A 9344-nucleotide genomic window follows, 5' to 3' on the forward strand; every position below is an offset into this window, starting at 1 on the left:
TTGCAACTATAGCGCTTACGGTCTCAGAGGAAAAAATACTTGAATGTAAATTCTCACATTTTCCCATTCATGTCAATGGGGATATTTAATGCACAAATAAATTAATATCAATTAAACTATACAACATTTCTCGTGCGTACAGTCAAAACTGTGGGAGGAGTAGCGAATAAAATACCCGTTGTCAACTTGTCATAGCACCCGTTTTAACTGTCTGTCTGTGTCCCACATGGAGATATGGGGCAAACTGACTGACTGTGACTGTGGTCAATTTTCAGGTGTGGGGTTGCCATGGCAATCAATTGGCTGAGGCAGAGACTGGAAATTGCACAGGTGAGGGGATTTAGGCTGATTAGGCCTACTGGCAGAGCCTGACCAGAGCCTTTTGTTGTGGTTCTGGAGAACCATGGGTCCGACCGACTCGAGTCCGGGCATTGCACTCCCTGCGGGGGTGTGGAATGTGTGTGTCGAATATGAAGTCGGTGGGTCAAACGGTTCTCGAGTTACGTGCATTACAACCGTACACACACGCAGACACGCACGCACAGACGTGCCGCATTTGTAGTAGGATAGCCTTGCTGTGAGTCGTTTTGCTCAGCTAAAAGGTTGTGTATTAATTATGTAACCTATGTAGAACCTTTATTGTAGACATCGTCTTAAAGCTTGACTGACACGCCCCTCGGGAGGCTATTAAGGCTATTAACGCTAGCATCTAGATTGTGACGTAAAGTCGGGCCAGCTCAATTTGACCAATGAAATTGATCTTGTATCTGGTCTAAATGTCAGAGCGGCTCTGGGCTCTGCGAGTTAGCGTTCCTGGTGGCTATCAACTCATGCTAGTGGTTTTGAGGTCACTTTTAGCTTCATAGCTGGGTAAAAGTTTGGTGGAAAAATTAATTTTTTTGCTCGAAAATCTCGTTAGAATGATATTGAGTTGACGTGTAAGTTTTAGGGTGAACTGTTGCATAATCGCAATTTCGCGTGACGGGTTCCATCGTACCTATCTTGTCTTATCTGTCTCCCCCCGCTGACACGCCCTCAGCCGGCTAAGTGCTGAACAGGGCTCACGGAGCCCTGGAGCTTCACGTAACGTTATCACTGCCTGTGACTACTCTAGCGGCCGGCCTAACCTGTGTCCGCCCCTCTCTCTCTCTCTCTCTCTGTCTCTCTCTCTCACACACACACACACACACACACACACACACACACACACACACACACACACACTCTCTCTCTCTCTCTCTCTCTCTCACACACACACCGATATGGGGGGGCGGTCTCTCTCTCTCTCCGTGCACAACTTGGAGCTCTCCAAATAGCCACCAGAAGTATGATGAAACTTGACATAGCGTTATTTAGGCTATAATGATCAACTTGTATGGGTGATCATTTTATGTATATCAAATATTATACCCCTCCATACACACACACACACACACACACACACACACACACCGACAGTCAGAGAACTGACTCACTAAACAACACTAAACAACGTTGGATTCGTACAGTGCAGAATGCAGATAAGTGTAGGCCTATGTTCTTATTATAATTGTGAGTTTGTTTTTTAACATGCACCGCGAGTCCACGGGAGCCGATCTACAAGCTCACAACGTGTTGCACTGCGAGTAGCCTAGAGAAGGCTGTCAAGTGAGCAGCGCAATCGCGCATGCTATAGAAATATCCTAATAAATAAATAAAAAGGTGTCGCTTGCAGGGGCAGTTTCCTTATGGGACTTGCCTCTAGAATGCATGCATAGGCATGCAAGTGCACTCGGCATTTATATATCATATATATAGACTAGTACGAAGTATAATTAAATGATCACAGGCATTCTAGGTCGGGACACATGAAATCCACGTAAATGCCTTTCCGCTAGCTTCACGTCATTATATCAGCGTAAACGCGAGAAAACATCAACTTCTTTTTTTTCACCGCTGGGGGGGGGGGGAGGCGGGGCTGCGGATAGCCCCCATGAGGATCATCAGAACTATTCGGGTCTGCAGTTACAGCACACATTTTCTTATATTATGGCGACGAGTATAGTCACTCATGACGGACAATCGGACATATAGGCAATGAAACGGTCAGTAAAGTGGAATGAATCACAGCATTATATCGCCCCTTGCTGCAGAATGGGAAAGAATGCAGAATATTTTCATGGCTTATAATCTAGGACAGGTCAGACGATCAGTTGAGGCAATTTATTATTTGGTACAGAGTCACACTCAATTCAATTCAATTCAATTCAAAGGGCTTTATTGGCATGAGAAAACATACGTTTACACACACTCAAAGAGTACGGCAATTTCCCCGTTTTGATGTGCCTTCTCATCAATTCATTATGCATAAACAAACATTTCACATGAACAAACAATATTGGTAAAACTAACACATTTGAGTACGTTATATACATTTTATTTTCACACATTTAGAGTCCGACCGGCTGAGAGCAGCCTGCATGACTACCAGAGGCTATACCGTGTGCGCACTAGGCTGTGCCCCGGCGGTGAGAGGGGACAAACGGACGTGAGCAGGGCTGCATCCCAGCTCTCTGCCGCAGCATGGAACTCCGAGTGCGAAATAGCGATTATGCAACAGCTTACCCTAAGACCTACACGTCAACTCAATGTCATTGTAAGGAAGCTTTTCGAGCAATCAAATAATTTTTTTAATTACACTTTCACCTAGTATGACGCAAAAGGCCACCTCAAAACCACTAGCCTTTACTGCGCTAGCCACTCAGCTCGGCTAGATGCTAGGTCACGTCAGAGCCTGAGATATAGTCACGTGTCGTTTGAAACTGTTTTCATTCAGACCACGTGATGTACCTTATCAGCAATGTTAATCTCGGGCTTTGACACTCCCCCTTTAAAGGACCCATCAGATCTGTTTACTTTGCTCTCTCAGAGGTGGGCTGAGGACAGTTCAGTGCCCACTAATGAAATGGCTGAAGTGCTCCTTTAAAGGCACAGAAAGGGATTAGAAAAGTAGCCTACATATTTGCCCTTCGTTCATGCTTGGCTGCGTCATCTATCACTTTAATAATCACTGATGTAATGGAGGTGTAATTGTCGCGGATAATGGATTCAAAGTGCAGTGACCACTCATGCCGCGGCTGATTTGTGACTGAATCCTTTAGATTTCCAGCAGGTTGTTACAATAAACACACAGGTACCTATTGGGGCCCTCTTATGGACTTCTATACATCACAATGGCTCTGTCTATCAACCCAGAGGCTCACCAGGGGATGACACAGATCAACCCTCTAATCGTCTCTAATCTGGGCATTTCAGGCACACGTTTTCAGGCACACGTCTGCCATGAAAATAGGCAGACATTAGGCAAAAATAGCAGATCTACAAGCTCACAATTATTCACACTACAGTATATGATCGTGTATAGATCGGCTATTTTCGGCAGAGATTTGGGGCCTTATCTTGGCTCAACTTTTTCGGCATTCTTTACCGTTTTGAAAAACATTTAAAAAGGTGAAAATAGTCATACTCTTGCTCATGTTGTGAGCTTGTAGATAGGCTATTTGAGCTATTTAAAAATGTTTTTTTTACTGTTTTTTTAATAGCGAAAAACACTAAAGAAGTTTAGGCATTAAGACCCTTGCAAGAGTAATATTATTTTAAATATTACTTTAATTATTAGTATTATTAATTATTATTAATTTTTTTTTTTAATATTACTCCCGAGTTACACAGTAATCGGTATACAATATCTCTATAGTCAAGTGATCAAGATGGATCTGTTCGGATATAGTCACTTGATGTCATACTTAGATGTGACCTCACATGGCCCTTTGCGTAGGAGACAAACAGGAACCTGGAATTAAGCCCTTGTCTGGCCACGCAAGGCTAGAAAAAAAAGGAGGGGGGGGTCATGTATAGAAATATGGAGACCCCGCCCTGGTCAGCTTAACTATATAGGTTTAAGTGGTTTAAGAAGTCATCGAATGGTCACAATTGAACATGTGTGACTCGCCTCAACACCATGTCACATTAACATACAGTACTCATATAACCCCTCCCTCCCGTGAGCGATCGGGGCCAAATAAAAGGTTTTAAAGATAATCGTGTGAGGACGAGTGAATGAGGCAGACGAGAAACGGGGGCTGAGAGACTTCTGGAGATCAGAGGAGCCTCCCGGCCCAATTATTATTATTATTATGGCCCTGAATGAGCGCTTCTCTGGCAAACAACGACACATTAACAGGGTTTTGCTCCGAGAAGAGGCACATATTTATAACGAGGCTATTGTTGTTCCCTCATTCCAGTTATGATGGGGGTGTGTGAATGAAAAGGGGAAAGGGGAAGGCCGGGGGAGGGGGTCCAATTGTGTTCCCTAATGCCACAGATTCGCTCACTCTCTTAGCTTAGCATGCTCACGCAGGAAAGGGGGGGTGGAATTCTCCCCAACGGTGCAAACGTTCATTTGGTTCATTGAAGCGTTCAAGCACAGGCGGTGACCTAGAAATGTTGTAACAATCGCCAACAAAGGGTTTGCAAAGACACAATAAAGCTCTTATATCCTTTGCGGACGAGCGAAAGCGCCGCTCCATCGGACAGATCAGATTATACAACCGGGGGGCCCCAGAGGAGCGAGGGTCTGTTTGTGCCCCTCACTGTGTGCCAGGCAGCGTGAGGACGAGCGCCCAAAGTGCCCAGAGGGGATGCTGTTCTGACAGCGCTGCACGTTGCTGATGATGACGGCATTTTTTCGTCTGTTCTTAATCCGACGCTGAGACCTTTCCCAGAACCTATACGCTACAGCTAGTGATAGCGAGAGCTCTAAAGGACGTTTTAACAATATACTGTATACTGTAACACTCCCTGAATGGCCGTTGCTGAAAGATTGAACCTGTGCACCTTGAGTCACCCGGGATTCAACCACTATAGGCCCTTTGATATTTGACATTGTTTACAGTACCATTAGGAGCCTTGCATCTCATCGTAATGTCCCTGTACCTCCTCAGTCAGTGTCAGTCAGTTGATCTGGATAAGAAGAGCCTATAAGATGCCTAAAATGTACGGTCATGGATTTGTGTAAATTAAATAAAACAGGGAGGGAGGGTGATATTTTCTTAAACCCTACAGTATATCAGTAGGCTATATCAAATAGTGATAATAGGTATATCTACGAGCTCACAACACATTGCAACACAATGTTGGCTTATATTTGTTATTATAAATATATATATTGTTGCTATTATAAACACTTGGTGGTGAACTAGCGCTATTCTCGTGCTCGGACACAGGGACAGACCCAGCCACACACACATGTGGTTGCACCACTCAAAAACACGTCCACACCAGCCATAAGAATGAATGGCCAGAGAGGTATCAAATGCAGAGGCATAGCCATATGAAAGGACAAAGTGTTTAAAATGATTGTGATGCTGTATAAACACATTATGCTGGGGACCCCCGACCCCCTAGCTAGCACTTATACTTTATTTTCTTGGCATCCTACAGTATTATGCATAGAGATACTCAGAATACACTGTATTATACTGTAATGAGCCAGTTCTTCTTGTTACCATAAGAAGCTTATATCAGAAACAATTCACACAGCACACACATGAAATATTTATAAGACATTCATCCTCACAACAGAAAGGCTGATTCTCTATGCAAAGCTAAATTATTAAATCCACACATACATGTGGGTTTGTACACACACAAAAACTGTATTTGACCCGAGTTATGAATATGGATGAGAGCAATACATTTACAACTACAATAAAATACCATTATACACTGGGATTCAGGCAACAGCATAAAGGATTAACAATGGGATATTGTTGTATCCACGTTCTGGTTAAATCAAACATAAATAACTATGCAATGTGGGCCACAACTGCTAGCGTCCCAATTCTGGGTTTAGAACCTACACAATCACAATAGCTTGTGAGCTTGTAGATCTGCTATTTTCAACCAGCCAAAGTTGAAATAGGGCTGAAGTGGTTAATGAATGTTTTTTAACAATAAGTCAAACCTACAAAGTAACTAGTAACTAAAGTTTTCAAATAATTGTAGTGGTTTAAATGTGCCTCTGCTCTGAGATAGTGGAGTTAGAAGTAAAAGTACTGAAAGTTGGAAATACTCCAGTAAAGTAAAAGCACCTCAAAATTGTACATAAATACAGTACTTGAGTAAATGTAGTAATGCACCTAGTTACATTCCACCACTGATCCACGGTGAGGGTATGTATGGTTACCATGGCAACCTGGTGAAGCCAATGACAAGGAGGGACTACTACAGATCCCATCCCTGTCAGGATAAGGTCACTGAGCAACTTGTTTAGTACTAGCAATGCTTCAATGTAGCCATTGCACTATTGTCTCTGAATGAATGGGACAATCTAATTGCTGGGGTAGAATGCCAGGCCCCCAGGACCCCATTTTTTTTATTTTAGTTTGTGCACACATTGTGCTTACATTCCTAATCCCAGGAAACATAAGTCAGGAGGAATTGATAAGACACAATCAGCAGTTTTAATTGTTTTTCTTCCAAATTAAGTTTCTCATGGCAGGGTGGTGAAATTCTCTCTTCCTTCCTTCCTTCCTTGACTTCCTTATTGACTTCCCATTGTACCGCCTCCCGCACCGAGAGTGGCTAGTTGAGACAGAGCAGATCAGAGGCAGGAGCGTAGGGACGTGCAGCTAGCCACTCTCAGTGGGGAGGCGGTACAATGGGACGTCAATAAGGAAGTCAAGGAAGGAAGGTAGAGAGAATTACAGAGCAACCAAAACGGTCAAACGGCGGGTGTTGCCGTCCAAAATTCAGAAAAGGTAACCGAGGGTCCAGAAAGGGGCTAAGGTAGAGAGTATGTTTTGCACGGCACCGTTATGACCCACACGTACACCCCCTGGATTTTATCCACACATCACACAAATCGGTACACACAAAACGTTTGGGAACCACTACCTTAATCAGGTGACTTAATTGTCCACTTACTGACATGACAATTGATTAAAACGAGGCAACAAAAGCAAACACTGACCTGGGTATAGTAGGGACGGCGGGGGATGAATGTTGGGAAGTCATCTTTGTTGTACAGCAGCACACCACACACATCAGGGATGTAACGATTCTTCAATATTCCATGCAGCTTGGATGCATTTGGCCTCATGATGGTCTGTGTGTTGAAGATGTAGCCTACACGGTCTGAACTATAGGCTTTTCCGCTGTTCAGACTGCATACAAACAATGTAAGATTTGGGCAGCCAGTCTGATAGACCTTTCTCATGGCAGCCATGCTGTTGGCATGAGTAGTGTCAACACATGTGTTACCAATGATGCTGATTTAGGGTGTGTTCAATTCAGGTCAAACAAAGTCAGGGTTGCATGTTTTATGTTTGCTCACTGGAAATACTCAGTGCTACACTAAATGGAAAATAAAGGTCTGTTCCCAATGTAGGCTATAGTAATCACCTTTAAAATAAAGGAAAACTTATTAAACCCAATCAACTGTGTGGGGTAAAACTCATCCCTAAAAGCCACACGTATTAAACACCATGCACATCGTACTGTTCTATTACATAAATTAAGTTTAAAGATTAAAATGATATTGTTGGTGTTGGGAGAAACCTCATATACTAAAGTGTCTAAAGTAGCAGATCCCTTGAGCTTCTGTATGTTACTTTTTCTGTTTTTGAATTAGAATCTTGAAAAGTAAGTGACATTTGAGGTTTCCACCCGACAGAGACGATGGTGTATCCATACTTCTTTGTGTGTGTGTGTGTGTGTGTGTGTGTGTGTGTGTGTGTGTGTGTGTGTGTGCGCGTGCGTGCATGCATGCATACGTGTCAATGGGGTGTGTTAAGCTGTCAGGCATAAACAGCTTATTTTTGGCTTCAGTTTGAGAATTTTCTTTTTAACGGCAATAATGAGTCTCCATTCTGTGTATATCTCAGCTCACACACGCATTCTTCTTTCCATAATAATGAGCAGGTTCATCTAGGCTACTACAGCTGAACCTACAACTGCAGCTCATATGCACACCATGCAAACACATTCCCAACAGACACCGACCGGAGACACATTCCAACGAGGGAAAAAAGGCTTCCAAGGTTCCAAGACGATTTTAAATCACTTCAGCTCGTCTCTCTCTCTCTTGTGAGTCACAACAAAGCACTGAAAAAAAACAAAGTCAGGGTCACATTAATGCTAGCCTGGCGTTCTCATGGACGATGTAATAATGCTGCAGTCAGTACTCCAAATGACCTCACATGGCCTTTAAATGATGGGGGTGACCAGGGTTGGATTGCGTTGCCGTCTGTCGGGCATAAACCTCTTATCTTTATAATGTTAACATTTTTTTGTGTTTTTTGTAAATTAATGCCCCCCACCCCCCGTGTCTTCTTTCATCAATGTAACCCTGGGGATAAGGTCTCCTGCGTGCAAGGTGAGGGGGGGTGTACAGTCAGTCAGTCACAGCATCATAGACAGCGAGGCCTCCCAGTCCCTGCCGTATAAGAGGCAGATCAGTCAGTGCCGTGGCCAATCGCATCCCCTCTCTGCGGGACACGCCGTGACAGAACAGACAGCGCTGACAGTGTGTGTGTGGGAGGCTTGTTGTGAAGGAAAAGAAGACATTCTTTGCAGACAGCTAAACCTCTGTTTGGAAGGAAATCCACTTCTCCTTCCTTATCACACGTTTGCAGAAGCAGACAAAAATAATTCAAATAGTGTCTCAATTTAACGGTTCAGTGATTTACATACCATTTGCAGATTCAGAAATCAGAAGCGTTTAAGTGTCCCATAAGCGAACCCTCATCGTGACCATTTGAGCAGCCATCAGCGGGGTGAAGCTGAATTACCTGTTGGGATTAATAAAGGTCTGCATTCAAGTGATTCATTTCAGTGTAGTGACTGAAATTAATTGTAGCGACAATTAGCTTCACACGTTGATCTGGAAAGTAAATATTGTGTAATGTGTACAAACACACAGTTTGAGGAAAATCCCTGAGTACTAATTTAACTTTCAGAGTTCTTACAAATGGAACCAAATGGACAAGTCTTTTTTTACAACTCTCAGGACCCTGTTCCACCAATTCCAGAGTGGTTCCACTGCAAATTGATTGGTTCAGAATCAGAACCCTAAAAGCTGGTTCGCAACTGGAACCAAAAAAATGGCCACCGGTTCCAGGAAAAGCACAGAGTTTTAAAGAATCTAGCACAGAACCAGTTCTAGAACTTGGCAGCAAATTTAGGTTTTAGTTTTTTAGTCATATAGTCATAAAACTTAATTTAGTTTCAGTCACATTTTAGTCACCTGGAATGTTTTAGTGTTAGTCTAGTTTTAGTCGACTAAATGTCATAAGATTTTAGTC

The sequence above is a fragment of the Protomyctophum bolini genome (assembly GCF_963924005.1).
Source record: "Protomyctophum bolini genome assembly, chromosome: 4".
Lineage (NCBI taxonomy): Eukaryota > Metazoa > Chordata > Actinopteri > Myctophiformes > Myctophidae > Protomyctophum > Protomyctophum bolini.